Below are 22761 nucleotides of genomic sequence, written 5' to 3' on the forward strand. Positions count from 1 at the left end.
TCTATTGCAGTTCACACAAACATCCAGCTAATGGTCATTCAGTCATGCCGGCTCATTAAGTCACCGGTGAAGAATGCTCGGCCTGATGCAATGTCACCCGAGCTTCTCCACTCGCTGCCCTAGATCCAAGAGAGAACTGGGTGGGTTGTAACTAAGACTGGGAGCCCAGCCTAACGGCCATCAGGGTCCAACAGAAAGTGATTCTCATTTCCCAGGGTTGCCTACGGCTTTATAGCGTAATTGATATGTGAGTGAGAAAGAAGGTGGTCTCCATGAATAGTTTCTGGCCGGATAAAGCTGTATTTTAAGGGCGATCAAAGAGAACTCTTGGAAGGAGATTGTAAGAACTCTGTTAGGAAAAATGTGATATGGATCCACGGACTATAAAGTTCAGGTCATGTAGGCGAGTCAATAGCTAGGAAAGGAGACTGGTGCGGACCATCATGGCTAAAGATGTTGATCTGTTATTATGCTCTGGACATAACTGTTTTACATGCATTAACTCCTATGAGGTTCAAACAACCCAACGAGGTAGGCACTATGAGGAAATTGGCCCAGAAAGCCAAATATTTTGTGTAAGCTCACCTAACTGGTGAGTGGCAGGGCTGGGATATGGATCTGGCCTGAGCTATCCAATAGGACTTTCTCTAAGGGTAGATATGTCCCATATCAGTGCTTTCCAAAACAGAAGCCACTAGCTGCGTGTGGCTATTGAGCCCCTGAGGCTAGTGTGGCTAAGGAACCGAACTCTTAATGTTATTTCATTTTAATGTATTTAAATTCGGGCAGCCACATGTGGCCAGTGGCTACCATACTGGACTCCCAGATCTAGGCAGTCTGGCTCCAGACTCCACACTCTTAAACATTAGACTATCCTGCCTTTTAAGTCAATTGAGAGAATTTGGAACTACTTATTAGGAGAACAATTAAAATCTAGAGGTAGAGTTTAATTAATATCTTCAAGGATAAGAACATATAAGACATTAGATCCCGTGGACATGCAAGAGAGAAGAGTTTGCTTAAGTTAAAAAGCAGGCGTTCATAGGATCAGGTGTTTGGCAAAATACCTATAAACAGAAGAAGGTGAAACACCAGCGTGGTTTGTCAAGAGAGGAGGTAGTTTCCTCTTGTTTAATCAATAACTTATATTGAGCTCCTCCCATGTGACCTTACTCAGCCCCTGCTCTCTAGAGCTACGTGGTCTAGGTAGAAACCAAGTCAAATCCCTCAAACAAATCAAGGCTACATGATCCAGGGTGGATGGTACTACTAAGTCTGTTCATCTTGTGGGAATTCAGGTTAGATGTTTATCAGTGAAAGCAGGGATGATCAAGGAAGCCTTCATGGAGGAGATGGCATTTTGGCTGGAAGTTGAAGGATGCATTGGATTAGGAGAGCGGGATGTTGGGAAGGAAGAATGTAACAGCAGACTTGGAAGGAAAAACAAACTGTTCTTGACAGATCATTTGGAGACTGACATTTAGGGATAAGTCAAAAGTGACTCCAAATTTTCTAGCTTGTTCAAAAATAGTGGTTCTGGGGGCAGACGTGGGAAAAGTTAAGGGGTGGTAGGAGACGGTTTGGGGAAATTATGACTTTGCCTTCGGCCATGTGGATTCTGAGGCAACAGCTTGTGTCAAACCTCGGATTAATATTCCCTTTTTCAAGAGCCATTAAATGTCCAATTTAGATGTGAACGGGGTGGATCAAAAGGCCATCCAAGATCACCTCCATCCTGGTACTCGGTGATTTTTGCTTCCCCTCTGAGGTTCGGAAATTAGGCCATGGCAAAACGGGAGAGAAGCCACAGGACTCCAGAGATGTGCACGTCACCACCCCGCTGGGGACAAACGCATACCTTGTTTTCTCTGCTACGCCGAGTTGACAGACATCCGGTTACTTCATTTGGGAGTTATATTCATCTGGCCTTTGGAACATCCTGCCCAATGACTGATTTCTTTAAATAGCTTTTTTCCCCCCGATTATATTTGCAATACCTACCCACTGCAAAATATTTGGAAACTTCAGAAACAGAAATAAGGAAATGCAGTCATACATACACACACACACACACAGACCTACATATGGATGTGCACGTGTGTGTATGTGTATGTGTATATATATTTATACATACGGTTAACATATTTATACAGTTAGAGTTTTCACCCATCTCTAGCTACTATGTTAAAATATATTTTTAGCTGTATGAATACACACATACGTATGGATACATAAGAAGCTAACGATACCCAACTTTTATTGAGCTCTTAGTATGTTCTAGGTGTAAAACAGTCATCAATCTCTACACACGAGCACATCTAAAAGAGTCTATTCTTAAAACAAACCTATAGACTTTTCCTCTATTGCCCAGCAACTATGTCTGTAACACCTCCTTTGGTCATTTGCTATTTTCAGAATTCCCTGTCAGGGACTGAGAAGACCAAGGAGGGCCAGCTGTTGGGGGTCAGGAGTAAGGAGTTGGGACCAAAAGAGGCAGGTGCCCCGCCAATGTTCTAAACCACACATCTGGAATTCCGGACTCTGAAGAATGTCCAGACAAGAGAAAAAAAAAAACAAAACAACACTGAACATGCATAGGGGAAACCACAAATAGACACACACTAGCAGCACATGGAGCGAAGCAGACACAAGAGAGTGGAGAAGACACAGTTGAGACTGGGTAGCACCAAGGTGAATTTATATGGTACCTTTAAACCGCCCCAGGGAAATCAGAGATTGAATTATCCCCTACTGAATATGATCCATGTAGACAGAGAACCTATGGGTAACTGAAATACACACACACACGCACACATACACATATACCTACACACAGGCATGCAACCTTAACTGCGATTCTTCACTCCTGCCTTGGTTTCCTGGGGACTCAACCCAAGGCATTGGTGCTCCTGTTCTTGGAGACACCCACAAACACCAAGGGTATGGGTGGATCCTTATCTGGTCCTATATATTTTTTTTTTTTTTGCAAGAAACAGCTTGCTCCCTGTGCGAAGCTTGTGGGAGAAGAGAGTTGTCTCAGTGTCTACACTTAGGGACAGGGTAACGAGGGGATGGCCTTTCCTCCAAAGATAACACAACAGCCCCAGACAGCCTGTGATTCTCTCTCCAAAACCTTCCTAATGAGCTGTCTGGGGGTGGGTGGAGGGGTGGGGCATTTTCAACCATATTTTGGCCACTGCTCGTTTTTTAGAATTCTGTCTCCATTTTTCGATTTCACAAATGCCGTTTGCAATGACCTTTCCCTCTCCACCATCTTTGACAGTTTCTCATGCGTGAAACATATTTTTGTTCATTATTTTTTTTTTTTTTTTTTTTTTTTTTGTCCACAACCTCCCCTCACAACCGTCCAGCCTGGGTCTCCCTCCCTGTACCCTTCACCCCCATGTCAGACATATAATGAATTACCATTGCTTCAGACAACAGGGTTGGAAACTCGTGGTCTCCAAGGCAACGGGGTATCCTGGGGTGGGGTGCTGGGGAGGGGGGCTTGCCCGGCCAGGAAAGGACTGGAAGCCAAGGGGGGTGGGGAGGCAGAAGCAGAGATGATATCATTCCTGAAGCCTGAAAGCAGCCAATCAGCTGGTGAGGATATGATGTCATCTCCCCCACCCCCACCCCTTTAGGCCTAGGTAGCCCCACTGAGAATTCTAGACAAGTATTGAGCCGAAGCTGTATTGCTGTGAGAGAAAGGGGGCGGGCGGTGGCAAAGGGGGGGAGGAGAGAGGGATCTACCGGCTCTCTGGATGGCCCTAACAGACACCACAGTCTTCACTAGAGGCAGCCCCATAAAAATGTCATCAGCTTGGGCTCTCCCTGCATTACAACACAATGATTTCTTTGGGGAGAAGAAAAAACCCTGAGATTTATTTTGCAGCCACACCCCCGCCTCCCTTGGAAGAGAAAAACCAACCAACAACAAGTTGTGAATGAAGTGTCTGCAGATCGGCCCCCACCAGCCCGGCCTGAGAACTTGCTGAACGGAAAGACGCAGGCACTCACACAGAACCAGCTGAACCCATCCGTGCCGCTCCCTGCGGCCACGGGGACGGAAGAAATGCTCTGGGTGCTCCAGGGTGGGAGGCTGCTTTGGGGTGAAGCCACCCAACCTGGCAGGGGGGGGCCACTTAAGGTGCCGGGGGAGGGGCGTCTGTCCCCAAGACAATGACAGTATCTAGGGCTCTGTGCCAGGTTCCTAGGAGAAGAAAACAAGCATGGCTTTAGGGAGGGGAGCTGGCGAGTTATAGCGCCTACTGAAGTGTTACCCCCACGCAGAGGGGAGGGTGAGCGCGCAGGGCTCTCTTCTGCCAGATTTTTCTCTTGGGACTGGGAAGCGGTGTTGTTTCGCAAAAATGTTCCCAGGAGCCCAGGCCACAGGACGGTGCGTCCAAGGGCTCAGACCGGGCCAGGGCTGCCCTCCCACTGCCCTTGGACCGTGCAAAATGTGTAGGTTCCCCCCACTGGTCTTTCTGAAGTCTTTCCAGAGTTGGCCCACGTGGCCCCACTTAGCCCTAAGTCTTTGAGGAAACAAAGAGGCAAAGAAAGATCCATGTCTCCTCCCCATTTTGCAGATGTGGCCATCAAGGCCAGAGAAGGAAGGGACCAGCCAAACGACTAACACAGTCACCAGTCGATCTGGGACTAGACCCGGAACTCTGTCTCCTGCCCACTTGTTCATTCTTCGAGACAATCCCATGACACAGTAGTAGCCCTGGAAGATGGAAAGCCTTCAATGTCGGCGTCACCTGTTTACCATTTTCTGCATAAGTAATTACGTCATTGGAACCGCATGATGATCTCCAGACCCGTTCCTATGAGGTGTGAGCAAGAATCACTCTGCAGACATCTACTGCACATCCAGCCCCCACCCCTTGATCGGCAGTCCCGACACACAGAGACCCACAAGGCACAGCCAGGCTCCCAAGGGGGCCACATCCAGGAAGGAAGACAAAACAGGGGTCACGAAAATATGTGCAAATTGTACACACGGGCGTTATGAATCAGGGCTGAAGACGCACGAGGGAAGGGGTGAACGTGCATATTTTAGCAAACGCTTACTGACTTCCTACTCTGTGGCAGGTGTTGAAGTGGAAATGGCCAAGTCTGAGTCTACCCTCACGGTACTTATATCGCGAAAAGGACACTGAGGCTGTGTGCAAAACATCCCCCTCCGAAAGCCCCAGGAAGACAGAGACTCGATTGTATTCACGGCGTATAATCCCAGCACCTCGAGTAGTACCTGGTATACGGCAGGCACTCAATAAATTCTGGCCATATGGCCACAGAGGAGCAGTGCCTAGAATGAATGATGTTTCTATCTTTGGAGGACATTAGCAAGGAGGTGATACCTGAACCGGGCATTGGAAGGCAAATAAAAATTTCCAGGTGGAAGGCGGGGGAATATTCTAAGCAGAGGTAGCCACATTTGCAAAGATGTAGCGTGTAAGGACGGGACAGGATGGGTCACGCTAAGATAACAAATAGCCCCCAAGTCTCCGTGGCTAAAAATGGTATTGGGAGGGGGGGCCTTTGGGAAGCGATTAGGTCATGAGGGTGGGATTGGTGTCTTTATAAAAAAAACCCCAGAGGACCCCTCCATTTCTTTGCCCATGTGAGGACACAGCAAGGAGAGGGCCACCTCTGAACCAGGACGTGGGTCCTCACCAGACACTGAATCCACTGGTGCCTGGATCTTGGCCTTCCCGGCCCCCAGAACTAGAAGAAATCAATGTTTGTTATTTAAGCACCCCTGTCTCTGGTGTTTTTGTTATAGCAGCTGGAGCTAAGATAATAATTCATTCCCGTATTAAATCATTGCGGTGTTCAAATTTGTGCCAGACTTAGCCAAGGGGAACGCTCCTTCAAGCTGATTTCTGTGTCCCTGTGACACCTCCCCCCATCCCTTTTTAAATTTATATCATTTTCTAAATTGGTGCCAAGAGGACCTTATTCACTTGGATACTCCAGTGGGATCACCAGCTGAAGACTCCAGGAAGGCAGGAGAGTTTCGAGGCAGCAGGAAGAAGCCCCCCTTGGCCTTTCCAACATCCTGGGGAGAGGAAGGAATCTGTTTTGTTGAGGAGCTGACGTGCCCCTCTTAACACAAACCTTAACAAGAACATAAGAAACACAGCCAAAGAAATGACTATAGAAGTGCTCACTTGCCATTCCCTTTCTGAGATACTTCTCGGAGCCGTAGAGTAACAGATTTAGAGGCACAGGCAGAGGCAGGACTAGTTATTCCCCTGCACTAGTTACAGCTCTAAATGCCACATTCTTCACATTTTTGTGGCGCTCTGTGCAGTTTTTAGCAGCCTGGATACAAGAGTCCCTCTGACTGCCCTCATTTTGGGCACCAGAGCTGTCTAATTCTTTGTGCTATTGCCTTTTCCCTCCCACATGATCTCTTAATAAGAAAGAAAGAAAGAAAAAGAAAGAAAGAAAGAAAGAAAGAAAGAAAGAAAGAAAGAAAGGTAAGGTTTTCCTATTCCCATTTTACAGATGGTGGCACTGAGGTCCCCAAACATCAGGAGACTTGCCTAGTCAGTCGCACGGCAAGGCATTTGGTCACTAGCAGCCTGGCCTCTCCTTGACTTGGGTCAGTTCATGTCAACAGAGAGCAAACCCAAACAAGCAGGAACTTCTGGGCTCTTCTTCACCCCCACCCACTTCACATGCACAAGAGTGTATCCGGCTGAGGACCTCACACTGAAACAGGCCCCCCAGCCGGCTCTCCTGTGCCACTCACACACAGCATGAGTCGGGGCTACGGTTACGTCCAGAAGCAAACAGTGGGATGCGGCCCAGGACCCGCCCTGTTGGAGCACACCGAAGACGCTGATGAGACCAGGGCAGCTGTCCAGGAACCGCGCCCAAAGCAGGGTGAGTGAGGGCTCCAGATGTCCCAGCAGAAGGGGGTCCATTCAGGGGCCACCATGCATCCCTCTCCCCGGGGTCAGAGTGAGGACAAGGCCTACAGATTAGGAGAGTAACACGGGTCAGCCGGTGCTGGCTGGAGGATGGTCCAGAGAGAAAACTGCAGTCACCTGGTCCCCCATCCTAGAACCGCAGGGAACAGCGACTGATCGTGACCTCAGAGTCCCTCCCTAAGTAAAACAGGGGCACCAGAGGCCCACGGAGAGTCTGCAGGAGCGCTTCTGACGCTGGCCTCACGTAAACCTTATTTTTATATTCTTTTCCTCCTGTGCCCTTCTACTTGTCTTTTGCTTAAAAGGGGGAGCTTTGGAAATCGGGCAACCAGAATAACCTACTTTGACCTGAGGTTCCACGAGCCTGTTTCCTCTGTTAATGGGAAGAGGGATCCCTCCGCCTCGGGGCTGTGTTGTGGTTAAATTAGACAACGTATTTTCCCACTGCTGCTCTGCTCAGTCTAGCCCAGAGAACACAGAAACCAGAGCTGTATTTGGAGACAGGGCCTCTAAAGATGTAATAAAGGTAAACTGAGGACATACGGGTGGGTCCCAATCTCATCTTGACCGGTGTCCTTGTAAAAAGGAGATTGGGACACGGACATGTGTGCGCTGAGTGGACGCGGCGAGAGGACGGCCATTTGCAACCCAAAGAGAGAAGCCTCGGGAGAAACCAACCGTGCTGATGCCTTGACCTTGGAGTTCCAGCTTCCAGAGTGGCGATTAAGCCGCTCGGGCTGTGGTGATTTGTTAGGGCAACCTGAGCAGACGAAGACAGACATGTGCCATAACTCTGCCTTTCCCCTTAGCTCCTGCCCTGCCTTTCCCTTCTCCCTTCTCCCTTCTCTCTTCGTCTGTGCTCTGCCTGCCGTGCTCCCAGCTCCCCTGGGTCTTTCTGGACAGTCTCATGGCTGACGTGTTACTGGTAGCATTCCTCAAGGGACAAGGTGAGACGGCTCACCCGGTCCAGGCCTCCAGTTTCTGAGCCTTTGACTCAAAAGAAGATGGTGGAAAAACCCAAAAGACAGGACTTTGCGTTTTCCTCGGATTCTATTTTGTGCTTAAAAAAAAAAAATCCAAGACTACCGCTGGCCACACTTGTGACGTGATACGTGCACCAACCACAACCCATGGAACACAGTGCGGGGCATTCGCAGCTGGGAGGTCAGGGCAACATTGGAATAAAATCGCTCTTTACTGGTGTCTGACTTCTGACAGAACGGGTTCTCTGCCCACCCACCCACCCACCAGGCCCGCAGGTAAGGCTGCACACCAAGGACACCGGTGTGGTGAGTCACTCTCGGCTCAACCAAGGACGATGGCTGCTTAGGGAGGGTGGGCCTGAACCCCCACTAGGCTGGCGGCCACAGTCGGGTCGGGCTCCCCGGAACCCCCGGGGCTGACTGATCAGACAAGGCCAAGAAGAATGCCCTTCCTTACTGTTCTGATAAGGCGGACCTCCTGTGCTCTGTCATGTGGCCCTGGCCGCAGCCTCCTCCTTGTCTTCTGGAAGAGGCATGGGGGAAGGGGAGGGCTGCAGGGCAGCGTGAGAGGCAGGGGATCCTTCCTAACAGTTCAGCTCAGCTCTGTTCCATGGGGCAGGTGGTCTGTACTCAGGCTCCATCTGTGGCCTGTTCCCATGCAACCCCGGCCTTCCCCTCCACGGCAAATCAGGGCATTTCCAGAAATGATTGCAATCAGCCACACTACCCGCAGAGCTGCCCCAGGGCCCTGCCAGGGCAAAGGAAAAAAACACGCCGTTCTTCTATTTTATGAATGAACAAACCTGTATGCTTTCTATATAAATGTCTGCATAAATCACTGGTGGGCATTCCCATCTTGGCACAAGGAAAAACCCATCCCAGGCTGCAAAGGTGGCTTCTTCCCCAAGAGAGAGGCCCAGGGGCGGCTCCCTTCCTTTCTTCTGGATCCTGGGGAGCTGTCTCTGGCTCTGTAGAGAAAGCTCTTGCTCAGACAGTGACTCAGCCCCAAAGGGGCGGAAGCTCACCTTTCCAGGGGCCTCCTGGGCCGAGCTCCAGGTGAGGCCCGGCCAGGCCTGCTGGGCTTTAGGGGATCCTTCGTAAGCTGTCCTCCTGGGAGCTCCCGCTTTCCCAGACCCGTGGCGGCGCCCTGCCTACCACAGCTCGCCGGAGAGGAGCACCTGCCCGAAACAGCCGCCGCCAAGGTCTCTGTGCCGCTGGCATTCTGTGTAAGAGCTCCGTGTCCATTTAACTAACAAGTAATCATTAATATTACCCCTGGCCCATGTATCCAACTGTTAAACTGACACTAATGAGTCTCGGGCACCATGACCAATATGAAAACCAAGTCTACACTGTTAACTTAAGTGACCCAGGCTGATTTATACATCGTGCCTTGCATTTAACCAGAATGGAGGGTATTTTATATCAAAATGCACGGACACTTCTTCCACCCTGGCTTTATTCTTTCTTATTACATCCCAGCCCCAACTGGATCAGACCAGACCACACCAGATGGTCCCGGCCTTAATTGCTGGGATCATAGTTCTGCTTCCTTGGTGAAAAGGGATTCCCAACAGAGGGGAAATTTCTTGGAAAATCTAGGGTTGAAAATGATGTACTACATGTGACTTTGGAATCCGGTGGGATAAGCATGCTATAGAATTGACTAATTCAAATGGTGTGAGTCTTCACTATGGTTAAAAAAAAAAAAAAAAAAAAGGTAGGGGTACCCAGTTTTAGGAGGGCTCTTCCAGCGGGGAGGATCCAATTCAGCAGGGGTCGCTTACCATTCTCACCTCCTTGAGGCTGGCTTCCAGGAGGCAAGAGAAGGTCAGGATCCAGGAGGGCTGAGTTGCAGAAACCCTGCCAAGGAAGAGAAGCCTGCCCCACTGCTGCCTTTACCACTTCCCAAGCACGCTGGGCTTGGTGGTCTCCCTTAATTTAGAAGTAAGTGATGCATTCATCCCACAGAACACCACACTCACACCAGGCAGCCTGCCTTCCTCCTGGTCCCACCCTTGGCCCTAGGGACACGGCCCAAAACAGCCACTCAGCCTGCATCATCTGCCTGTGAATCACAGACTCTGTGCAAGGGCGGGGGGGGGGGGGGGGGGGGGAGGGGAGCATCAGGGAGAAACAGAGCTGCAGGCGGCCTTCATTCTCAGGCAGCCCTGAGGTGGGCAAGCGTGGGCTGGACCAGGAGGCCAGGTGGTCACGGAGTCCTGAGGCTCCTCTGTGACAGGAGAGCATGGGTATTCGGGGTTAGGCAGCTACTGGGGCACTTCACCCCAAAGCCCTTCAAAGCTGGTGCTCCCATGAGCCAGTATTGAGGGTTTGGGGGTGTTTCCGGTTGGCAGATAGCATCTACTCCCCGAGGAAGACTGGAGAGACCAGTGGGGAAAGACAGGTAAGGAGCCCTGCTAAGAAATGAGTCAGTGCATCTGAGGACAAAAGATAGAGCTCACCCTCCAGTCTTGGTAGACCTACCTGCCCCTCCCCTGCCATGTGGCACCGGGGACTGGCTGGGGGCACACTAATTTAGAATAGAGTCTGCAGGGTCTTACTTGCTTTTTTCTTCACTACTTGGTTTTGATTCCCAGATGTAGCTGTGTGCCTTGAGCAAGCTACCCACCCTCTCTGAGCTTCATTTTCCAGTACAGTACAATGGACAGCAGTACACTGGATATAACAACCACACCACTCATATCAAAGGATTAAGCGAGGGGTGCTTGGGTGGCTCAGGGGTGAAGCGTCTGACTCTTGATTTCGGCTCAGGTCATGATCTCACAGTTGGTGAGTTCAAGCCCTGTGTCCCTCTCTGTGCTGGCAGTGTGAAGTCTGCTTGGGATTCTCTGTCTCCCTCTCTCTCTCTGCCTTTCCCTTGCTCACTCTCTTTCTCTCCAAAGTAAACTTTTTAGAAAAAGGATTAAGTGAGATATTTCATATAAAGTCCACTGCTGTGAAGTGCCCGGCAGGTGGCAAATGCTCAAACCCCATGGTTATTTTCCTCTTCCTGCTCCTGTCCCCTGGGGAAAGTCTAACCTCTTCACCTTTGGGAGGGAGGTGCTCTTTCCTAGCCTCTCACCCCTTCCTTACTCATGGGCTCCACGTTCTCCTGTCCAGCCCGCACAGGCTCTCCTGGGAACCCGGGACACAGGTGGCAGGTCTGGACGTTGTCGGGGTCGCCAGGTGACACAGGCCAACACAGCCGTCTCCCCAGCGCTCAGGGAGCGCGCTTCCACCTGACCCGCCGGGGGTGTGCCCGCCGGAGGCCACGCCCACGCGCTGTCACTTTCAGGCCCCGCCCCCTTCCTCCGGGCCGGGCCTCACCTGTCCCTTCCAGCTTTCAGGCACCCCCTCTGCCGGTGCCTCATCAGGCCCTAACTCGTCTGGCCGGCTTGCCTTGGTACTGCGGCTTATCCAAACATCATCGCTTTTCATAAATTCAATCCCTCCTTATCAGCCGCACCATCAGGAGGAAGGCAGGGGGCTGTGACTGAAGAACGGAGAAGAGAAGCTTTAATTAGCCTCCCTGCTCCGCGGGGTCACCCGCAGTTCACTCGCCCTGCCCTCACATGTTCCCAATCACGTAGTGGGAGCGCCAGCCTGGCACCCACTGGCGACGTCTGTCCCCTGCTCCCCACTCACAGGGCTGGGCAGGAGGCAAGTTGTGCACGGAAATCGGTTGTCCGGACCACCCCTCCCCCCCACTCCCGCCCCCAGATCTGTCGGGTCACTGCCTGAACTGCTAGAACGAAACCCCAACCTTGGTCCCACTAGCAAACTCACTCTGCAGAGAGCGTCAAAACACCCTTGGGAAGCCAAAGCCACCTCCATGATAATGAGTGGAAAGAGCGCTGGGCTCGGAGGAGACTCTGGGTTCCGCCACAGATCAGCCTGCAGTTGCAAAAGGTTCCTTGGCTTAAAAATAAGGGGGGGGGGGGGTGCGTCTGGATGGCTCAGTCTATTAAGCGTCCCCGACTTTGGCTCAGGCCGTGATCTCGCGGTTCGTGGGTCCGAGCCCCGCGTGGGGCTCTGTGCTGACAGCTCGGAGCCTGGAGCCTGCTTCGGATTCTGTGTCTCCCTCTCTCTCTGCCCCTCCCCTGCTCGTGTTGTCTCTCTCTTTCTCAGGAATAAACATTAAACAAACAAAAAAAATTTTTTTTAATTGGGGATGAGAATACTGATCCTTCCTACCTCCCAGCGCTGTCAGCCCAGAGCAGAACCATATTCAAATATGCTTCCTCACTTGCCAAATTCTAAACAAATGACACATATTCCTAGCTGTCCAGCTCACTGGATGTGAGGCAGTCAACGTAGGGGCCCAGACACTGTTCTGTTCACGCTTGTATTTTAACTCAACTCTGCCATTTTCCTAAGGCCCAGTTTCTTCCACGAAGACCTTGACTTGATTCAGGCACCTCACTGATGGGATTTAGAAGTTAGGGGCTAATTTCTCAGAGTATAAGGATATCGCACAAATGGCCATCCACTCTTCCTGAACATTGAACCACTCGAGGGCTGTCCTGGCAATGCAACAGAATCACTCCCAGACCCCCTGCCTTGTGCTTTCCACAGGCGTTGAATCTCCACGATAATCCAACAGCCAAATCGGCTGGATAATTGCCATTTCTGAGGTCCCTTCTTGGTGCCAAGCCCTGTTCTAGCTCCTAGGGAAGGTCCTTGACTTTGTTATGGCTGTATAGAGGGGTTACAGCTAGTGAGCCCACAGACCTGTTCACCCAAATCCGAACACTCTTGAGAGCAGAAACGTGCTCTTAATAACTACATGGGGAACACCCATGTAAACTGGGACTGTCTCGAGCCAAATGGGGAGGTGTGGTTTTGCATTTTCTAGATCTTGGGGGGGATAAGGGAGGAGGCAGGTGCACTTTCTCAAACAGCATTTGAAAAGTGGATGCCCAAAGGGGCTGAATGAATGGATCCCTCGGTCGCTGTGCTGCCTGGGAGAAATGGCAACGCTCATCTTCCAACGGGGCTCACCAAGGGTCCCACTGGAGAGGGAGTCCCCCAGCGCTCAGCTTGGTGCGTGGCACATTAACACGCAGCCAGTGTCGGCTGGCCCGAGCTTGAGGGAGGAGGCCGATCTCAGGGACAGACACAGTCCTAGATTCCCCCAAGAGGTCCCAGCCCAAGCATTTATGATTATGATTATAACTGGCATGTGTGTGGTAACCAGGCCTTCCGAGCGCATTCTCATGCATTTTCTCTTTTGATCTGAGGCAGATAACGCAGAAGGGAGCATGCGTCTGAAAGGCCACCCTGTTGAACAGCACACTGGCTGAGCAAGAACAAAGCCCATAAATGAAGAAGGATGTTTGCACTATGCTTCCCGCTTGCCTGAAAACAGGAAGCTTCGGAGGCCTACTCTGGCGAGATCTCCACCTCTTCCATACCCCAAAGCTACATGGCCCAAGAGGTTTTCTTTTTATTACTTTTTTTTTTTTTTAATGGGGCAAATCTCTTCTGAGACACACTTTTTTCTTTTCTTTTTTTCTTTTTTTTTTTTTTTTTTTGGTGTCGTTTTGCTGCAGCGAGAGCGAGCCATGTCTGCCCTGAAGGTTCAGTGTGGAGACTAGTCCTGGTGGCAGCTGGCCCCTTTACCTGTCACCCATTGGGCAGCCTCTGCAGAGCTCACGTCGCACAAGCACCTGTGGGGAAAAGCCATCACTGGCTGGGGGACTGCCAGCAGTTAGCCCGTTTGAGACGGCTGGGCACACTCCTGGGGCTGGCAACTTGGAAGAAGTCTGGGGACGTATGCTTCCCTGCAGATGTCCAGGATTACAGAACGACGGAACGGACTTGTCCCAGGGATGGTATTCACTGACACCAGAAAGGACTGGAGAAGAGCTCTCTTGCTGATAAGAGGACCAGGGACCAGCCAGCGAGGAAACCCAGGGGAGAGTATGGCTGAGCATCGACGGGAACAGGACTGGGGTGGTGTGTTTGGAGAGACAACAGGCAGGACACGGTCCAGACTGGCCTCGGAAGTTTTTATTCTGCCGTCTGGGCAGCTGCCGGCTCTTCCCGTCCCCCCGTTCCTAAAATATAAACGCGGGCAAGAGAGTAACGCTCTGAATCAGAGCTCTCCAGAGAACTAGACCCAATAATAAGATACACATGTACGTACATACGCTTGCGTGTGTGTATCTTTACGTAGATGATGATATGGATGGGTCGACAGATGATAGATATACATACCGTTTTTTAATGTTTATTTATTTATTTTGAGAGAAAGAGAGACAGCGTGAGATGCTGTCATGAGCTGCTACTGTGAGTAGGTACCCAGTAATGCCCCCTGAACTGAATTCTATTGAGACAATTAACTTGGTGTCATGGAAAGGGCATGGCTCTTTTTTTTAAATTTTTTTTTTTTTCTCAACGTTTATTTATTTTTGGGACAGAGAGAGACAGAGCATGAACAGGGGAGGGGCAGAGAGAGAGGGAGACACAGAATGGGAAACAGGCTCCAGGCTCTGAGCCATCAGCCCAGAGCCTGACGCGGGGCTCGAACTCACAGACTGCGAGATCGTGACCTGGCTGAAGTCGGACGCTTAACCGACTGCGCCACCCAGGCGCCCCAGGGCATGGCTCTTATAATCAGAAGAGCCAGATTCAAGTTCTAGCTTTACCATTAGTTGGTGGTGGACCTCAGGCAGGTGGTTTTCTTCTCCGGGCCTCGGTAGGATATGTAGAAGTTAAGTGGAATCTTCTCCAACCTCATCAATAATTGTTGTCCCACAAGTCCTTGAGGAAACATGCCTTAATGTTTTCAGGGGACAGTTGTACCCCAAGAACATGACAGAGAACATCAGAGCAAATCTAAGAAGTAGGTAGGTAGGCAGATAGATAGATAGATAGATAAAATCTGTAATTAAGTATATCAAATAGAATATAAAATTATATAAGCTGATAGGGAATATGTGATTCATGTGTTCTAAGATCTGGATTTTTCTCTTTCATTGCTAAGAACCCCTGGCAAAACCATGTGCTTTGAATTTGGATATAGCTTCAGTACACAGTCTGGAGACGACGTATCCTTGTCTCCATACCTAAAGATAATGAAGTCAAAGAGCCACCCTGGAGAAAGACAATACTGCAGAAAATGGAACAGGAGATTTGTGGAAGGAATCCAAATGGCAAAAGGCAGGGAAAGATGCTCAGTCTCCTGGGAATCATAGAAATTAACACTTCAGGGGCGTCTGGGTAGTTCAGTAGGTTGAGTATCCAACTCTTGATTTTGGCTCAGGTCATGATCCCAGGGTTGTGGGATCGAGCCCCGTGTCAGGCTCTTGCGCTAAGTGTGCAGCCTGCTTGGGATTTTCTCTCTCTCCCTCTGCCCTTCTCCCCCTCGCGTTCCCTCTCTCTCTCTCTCTCTCTCTCTCTCTCTAATAAAAATTTTTAAAAAATGAAATCAACACTTTAAAAAGTACTGTGATGAAAGATCCTCTTGCACTGTCAGTGGGACCTTTTTGGAGGTCACCTGGGCAGATCTACCAAGTTTAAATTATACTCTTCAACCTAATTCTTTTTTTTAAATGTTTATTTCTTTATTTTGAGGGGGGAGGGCAGAGAGAGAGAGGAAGGCACTAAATCCCAAGCAGGTTCCTCGCTGTCAGCACAGAGCCCCGCGAGGGGCTCAATCTCCCAAACCCATGCAGTCGTAACCTGAGCCTATATCAAGAGTCAGACGCTTAATGACTGAGCCACCCAGGCCCCCCTTTCTTCAACCTAATTCGATGTATAGGTATCTGTCCCTAGGAAATACCCACCTTTGGGTGCATATGTGTTAGAATGCTTACTGCAATCTTTTGGGTAGCAGAGAAAAACCACAAAAAGCCCATACATCTACAAAATGGTTATATAACTTATTATATATTAGGTGATGGAATTTCACACAGCAGTTAAAAAACGAGGGGTCCATATGTTTTGATAGGGAGAATGGCAGAACAATGCATATATTATAAGCCAAATTTCTCTTTTACAAGCTCTATATCTGTGTGTGTGTGTGTGTGTGTGTGTGTATACAAAAATATCGAGAAAGACTAGTACAAAGTGCACTGGGATGAAGGAAGGAGGTGATGGCAGAAAGGGACACTGAATTATTCAACCTACACCCTCTCGTATTGTTTTATTTGTTTACAACTGGAATGTCACCTGCATAATTTGAATAACAACAAAAGTAGCAAGGACAGTATTGATAAAAGGCAAAACAAAGGAGAGTCACTAGCCTTTTGCTAGTTCCTGTGATTACCTGTGAGTTGTCCACCCTCCCGGCTCCCCAGGTTCTCCTGGGTGAGGCTCCCAGAAGCTTAGCTTACTCGTAAGGAATGTGAAAGCAAAGGGTTGGTAAATGCCATTGCAATTTCTAAATTCTTCCATCAAACTTCCAGTTCCGGTGTCAGTCAGGGTCTTGGCAGGAAGTGCATGACACATTCAAATTAGGTAATCTGAGGTGAGTTAGTAAAAGGATTATTTTACAAGGTGTGGGCAGGTGTAGGGAAATCATGGGGGGTAGCACCATCCATAGGGGCTCAGCTGCTGCCCTTGAGAGAACAGTTACCAGTGAACACACACAGAGGGCGACAGAATGGGGCGGTGAACACCCCAGCTTCACTGTCCTCCCTCCTCTGCCACCTTCCTCCAAACTCGCCATTGTCCAGAGCCAATGTCTGGAAGCCAGAGGGGCAGGGAAACTTTTTTTTCCCCTTAAGTTTATTTATTTTGAGAGAGACAGAGTGTGAGTGGGGGAAGGGCTGAGACAGAGAGGAGAGAGAGAGAATCCCAAGCAGTCTCCATGCTGTCAGAGCAGAGCCCGACGTAGGGCTCGACCTCACGAATGAGATCGTGACCGGAGCTGAAACCAAGACTGGGACTCGTAACCGGCTGAGCCACCCAGGAGTCCCGGGGCAGGGAAACTTTTGGTGCAGCTCATGGAGGTTAGTCTCCTGGGGCACAGAGCAGGTGGGGCAGGGTGGAGAGGGGCAAACAGGGGAAATGCACAGGCACAGGTGTCCCTTCGAATGCAGGAAGACAGGCGTGACCACAATCAGATGTTTAGCTCCAGTATCACACATCTACTTGGGTATGCACGAATCTCTGCCACTAACTGGTTCTGTGGCCTTAGGCACCCTCCTACTCCAGTGCCCATGCTCAGAGCGAGCCCGACACAAAACTCAATCCCACGGCCCTGAGATCCCGACCGGAGCCAAAAATCAAGATAGACGCGCAACCGACAGACCCACCCAGGTGCAGACGTATAACACGAGGGTGTTGAGTGGATCAAATTATTTTCTAGATGCCTTCCAGCTCTAACTCCCATGACTGTGAGTCCAGACCTCTGCCTGGGCCTTGAGCCCTTGCCACTGGTTGGGAAACTCTGGTGACACCTATCACCTCACCAGCAGCAGGGAAAGAGCCAACTCTGAAGGACTGTGACGGGCCGCGTGTGAGTCTGCGGGGCTTTTGTGCAGCTCCTGCCCCCTCTACTCGGCACAAAGAAGGTAAAAAATGGGCCAGTCCTTAGTGCCTCCTGTGCCCGTGCTCAAGGTCAGTAAGTGAAATCCACACCACTGACCCACAGGCAGTGTTCTTGATTCACCACTTTCAGACAAGGGGCAGGTGACTGGGTAAAGGTGAAAACAGATAACAGACTTTCACTGAGTCTGGCGCCCCTTTCCTTCCCTGTGCCCTGCTCAGCCCCAACCTTCTGAGTCAGAAGAAAGACAGTTCCATTCCTGAGGAATGTTGCCAAGAACCCTCCTTCCTCAACCAAAGACTCACATCTAAGGAATGTAATGTGCGGTACACCTTTTTATTTGGCCCCCTTACATCCTAAACAGGAGGATGGTCTAGTACCCAAGTGACCCCATTGTGGTCTGGCCCAGCCCCTCTGAGGCCTTAGACTCTGAGCTCTCCTCCTCTCACAAAACTAGCCATTCCCTTGACATCCCAGGACTCCTTTTTTACCTCCAGAGCATTAGGGCTCTTCGCAGTGCCCTTGAACCAAGAGTGCACAAAAGCTGAGAAGTCATCTGACGTCAGAAGGGCACAGAACCCAGCTTTGTGCCTAGAAGGAGCTGTAGTGGTGATCCCAGATGTTTCTTCCATGACTTAAAGAAAAAAAATCCCTCCCACCATCCTTCCTGCAGACTTTTGGCTTTAGTATATGGTGAGTTCACTTAAAGGCAAGAATGTTATTGTGCATTTCCTTCTACAGTGTTATAGCTGTACTTCTGTTAGCTGGGCACCCATGACAAGGACAGATGGCATGGTGCCAGTCAGCTGAAGAAATTGATACTGAATAAGGAAACATGTCTTACCAGCGAGAGACTCTCGGCTATGAAATAAGTCCCCAGTAACGCAGGGCATTGCAAGAGACTGAGTCACCCCATGCTAGGATCTGTGCCCAGATGAGATACTCAGTTACCCATCTTCTCAGGTATTAGAGCTACAAAAGAAAAGATAGAAAGGTCTGAGTAATTCTTCCTTCCTCCGCGTTTGGTTGATTTTCATTTTGGGGGGGTTGAGTGTCCTATGGCTTCTCAGCACTAAATACTGAGGATCACAGAGACGGGGGCTGTCTCCCCATCTGTGGACGTCCTAGGAGAAAGCGAAGCAAATGAACAGTATTGGTCATGAATAGACAGGCCAAAGGGCTTTCTAAACATCACCGTATTTTATCTTTACGATTATTATGCCCATTTAAAGATGTGGAAATGGAGACATTCCCTGGGAAACGAAGTAGGTTTCCCAGGACCGCGGCTCACCTGCAAGGCTACTATTTAAACCTGAGTCACTCTCCTTTTGGAGCCCTTGCCCCCATCCACACCAGCACACTACTACCTAGATGTGGGTTCAGGGGACGTCAATCTGGATCTAACGGCATCTGAGACCCCCAAGTGGTGTCCCGAGGTACGTTTCTATTCCGTGGGCTGTGCCACTTTCCCCACCCTCCCCGGGACAAGGGGGTCTGGTCGTTGCAAAGGAAGGACTCGCCAATGGAAGGAATGGAGGGACCCACCCCCGACCGGTAACTGACTGCATCTTGGCCACCAATGAGGATGGAAAATGGCACCAACTGCTTAGTTCTCCAAGCTGGGCCGGCCTGACCCGCCCCCAAAAGGGAAAGGAGCTTTAGGTGAGGCAGGAAAGGAGCCGGGCTCTAAGCAGGATAAGCTCTCCCAAAGCAGGTGTGGAGGGATAATGTTTTGCAAATCTTAACCAATGCTCACATGGCTTCCCTGCTACAGTGTCGCCTTGCGCCCCTTGGCCTTTCTTCAACTAGTTGGGGAGGCCCCATGGAATCCACTGCACTAGAGAATGGACAGCACAGTGAAAATCAAAGAGATGATAAATTCCAGTTGGAGTTTCAAAGAAGGCTTTGGAAATGTACGGCAAATACATCACACATGGGAGGACGCAGGATGAAGACGAGCAGAGAAGCCCTTGGATAAAGACTAAGAGAGAGTCCCTGTGTTTGGGGAGGGCAAAGGGAGCCCGACACCAAGGAAGGAGTAGGAACCAGGTAAGGGGTGCTTCCAAGGCTTCTAGAAGCGTGTGGCCCTTGAGGGTCTCTGGTTGGGAACAAAAGATGACTGAGCAGTGGCTGGTGTGGATTAATGGCTCTTGACTAGTTATTGGAGACGTCAAAGGAGGCCAGTGGGGACGATGACACAGACACAGCAGGCTGCCGCCCCCCCCCCAGTGCTACTGTCCCCCACTAACCTTCCCCCTCCCCAGAAATTCAGCACAGCCCCAACGAAAAGTGTAGGAAGGACCCTGAAATGCCCTGGTAGAATGGAGTTGTAAGAAAATCAAGTTGTAGCTGTTGCATTCCTGAGGGGTTTGTCTTTAATAATATATTTTTAAGTTTATTTCTTTATTTTAAGAGAGACAGAGAGAGCGCTCGAGCAGGGGAGGAGCAGAGACAGAGGGAGAGAGAGAGGGAATCCCAAGCAGGCTCCATGCTGTCAGTGCAGAGCCCGATGTGGGCCTTGAACTCACGAACCATGAGATCAGGACTTGAGCCGAAATCAAGATGCGTAACAGACTGAGCCACTCAGGCACCCCATTTCTGAGTTTGTAAACAGAGGCTCACACCTGCCCTCCGGGCCAGGCATCTCTGCCCCCCAATCTCCTCAAAGGGTGCAGAGTTTACACCCTCTACTCCTTACCCCAAAGCCCCAAAAACCCGCCCACAGACGTCTCTACCACCCAGGAAGACCCTTGCACATCACTGCGTGCTGCACACACATAGGATACAGCACCCTGGAGCCTGTTCTCTTGGGTTCTGGGGCTTCAAGCCTCCCCCTTACAAGGGCAGCCGTTCTGGTGACAAGTCCATCCCAGCCCGATCCATTGGCAGAGGAAAACGCTGGGGAGGCAGAGAGGCTGAACCAGAAAAGGACAATCTCCCCCGCCCGCCGTCTCTGGGAACACCGTATCGGAGGTTTGTTTGGCCACCCAAGGTGCCGGGGCTCTGCCAGACCAGATAACCATTCCGGTTTGACAGGCACCCACAGCCCCCTGGTATGTGCCTTTGGCCCACCTGATAGTTCTGTTTTCCTTTTCCTCTGGGATGCCTGGGCTGCTGCTCCCCTCCCCTCCCCACCCTTCCTCTTCCTGACTTACAAAGCAGGCTCAGGAGATGTCACCCCACCAGCGTCCTCCAAGCCCCCAAGAGGCAGCAGGATGCCTCAACATCATGATTTTTTTTTAAGCTTTTAAAACCTTGGTAAAAAATGGCTTGACATTGGCTCAGAGCACTGGTTCTCTGCCCACCCCCAAAACATGCATGTGTCTTTCCACAGTATCGTTGGAGCACCTGTTATGCACCAGCCTCTGTTCTAGCGAGTGGGGATCAGCCACAAGAACGACGTCCAAGATCCCCGCTCTTGGAGAATGTACGTTCTAGCCTGGTAGGGCAGGCACGGAGATGTGGCACTCAGATCCCCCTTCAAGAAAGGACTCGCTGCCTGACCGAGGAGCTTGACTGGCCCCCGGCACCTAAGCACTGGTGTCTCCAAGTTCCTCTTCGGCTTTCCAGCTGAGGTCATGCTCTTCTTGGGGAAGCCCCTGGCCAATGCCTGAGCAAGGTGGTGGGCCAAGAGCCAAGCCATTTCCACCCACAGGGGATTTCTCCAACAGGCCGTCTCTGCCCTAGAGCTCCTCGGGGGCTGGCAGAGACTTTTCAGGTCTTCACATTCCCACATGGGGGGCATTCTCCTGCCCAAGGCTGCTCTCCCCCTCTGCTTCTTCTATAGAAGCAAATATAACCTTAACCCCATCTCAGCATTTGCTTCCTGGGGAACCCACCCCGTGTACAAACCATGGGGACTGGCAGCTACTGTGGAAAGAGATGAAGGCAAGATGGCAGCAGTTGACTTGGCCAAAGAGGACAATATTAGCTAGATGCCAAGTGTACCCACTTTCTCTGAGAAGGTGACGTTGGACTGGAGACAGGAAGGAGGAGGGGCAGTCAGCCATGCCCTGAGGACCGGGGAGAGGGTTCCAGGTGGCATGGGGAGGGAGAGGTGCGTTAGAGGTAGAGGGGGGGACTGTTGCCGAAGCACAGGAGACGAGTGATGGGAGATCACAGGACATGAGCCAGGGGGGTTCGCGGCACCTTGTATCCCACCGAGGGGCCAGGGGCTCTTCTACGTGGAGTGAGAGGGTGGCCATCCTGTGTGCAGCACGGTCCCGTGGACAAACCCAGATGTGAGGCAACAGTGAAACACGGCAGCAATTTGTAATTCTGACACCATTCAGGACAATATTAGCAAAAGTTCCTCTCCCTTCCTGTCAGTCCGGGCTGTGACCTAAATGAGACAGGCCTGGAAGAGTGGCCAATTCTGGCCACTCAGAAAACCCTGCTGGAATCCGGGAGACTGCAAGCCATGTTGCTATGTTAGTACCTGCTCGAATTTGTTTTCAAGAGTGAATCACTCACAGACCTCAGGACGTTATTCATGGCAAGTCACTTGTTCCCCTCCTCACGAGTGACGGTGACACACACACATGTCACTTCTCCTCGGAGGGGGGTGATCAAGGAGTGGGATTTTCTGAAATAAGGAACAGCCTCTCTCCCCACCTGGACACCTGGGTTCTCAGCAACAATTCCAGGGAGGCTGCCCTAAATCAGTGGTTCTCAGGTAGAGGCGACCGTGTGCCCCGGGGGGATATTTGGCAGTGTCTGGGGACATTTTGGGTTTGTACAGTTTGGGAGGAATGTGAGTGGCATCTGATGGGCAGAGGCCAGGAATGCGGGCAAACATGCTTAGCGCACCCAGTATAATCGGCCCCGAATGTCAGCAGTGCGGAGGCTGGGGAAGCCCACCTGGGGTCGAGGGTCTCCAGGTTTGGTTCCCAGACCGGCAATCTCAGCTTTTCTCAGGAACACGTTAGAGAAGCAAACCCCCGGGCCCCACCCCAGAGCTCCTGAATTTTCTTCCTCAGCCATTTCCTTATTTCAGGGATCCCAGCGGGCACCTCTGAACCACGGGCTGATTTCAGGCAGGTGCCTTCTGGTGACAGCTTGCAGCAGAGTTTGAGAAGCACAACCAGTGGGGCCTCCTGGCTGTGAGATTACACCTCACAGGTGTAATCCTACAACTGTGAGCACAACATCTGAATGTCTGCACTGTCTTCGTGTAGTGAAGATACCAAGAAAGATTTCCTTAAAAGAGACAATTCTCACGTTCAAGATGGCAGACTGTCCCATTGGCCATCTTCCAGGCTGGCTGATAGGGCCAAATGGGGTAGAGACCCAGCCAGAGAGAGCGGGGTGGGCAAGAGGCCCCCCACCCTGG

Source organism: Prionailurus bengalensis, chromosome E1, assembly GCF_016509475.1.
Source record: "Prionailurus bengalensis isolate Pbe53 chromosome E1, Fcat_Pben_1.1_paternal_pri, whole genome shotgun sequence".
In the NCBI taxonomy this organism is placed as follows: Eukaryota; Metazoa; Chordata; class Mammalia; order Carnivora; family Felidae; genus Prionailurus; species Prionailurus bengalensis.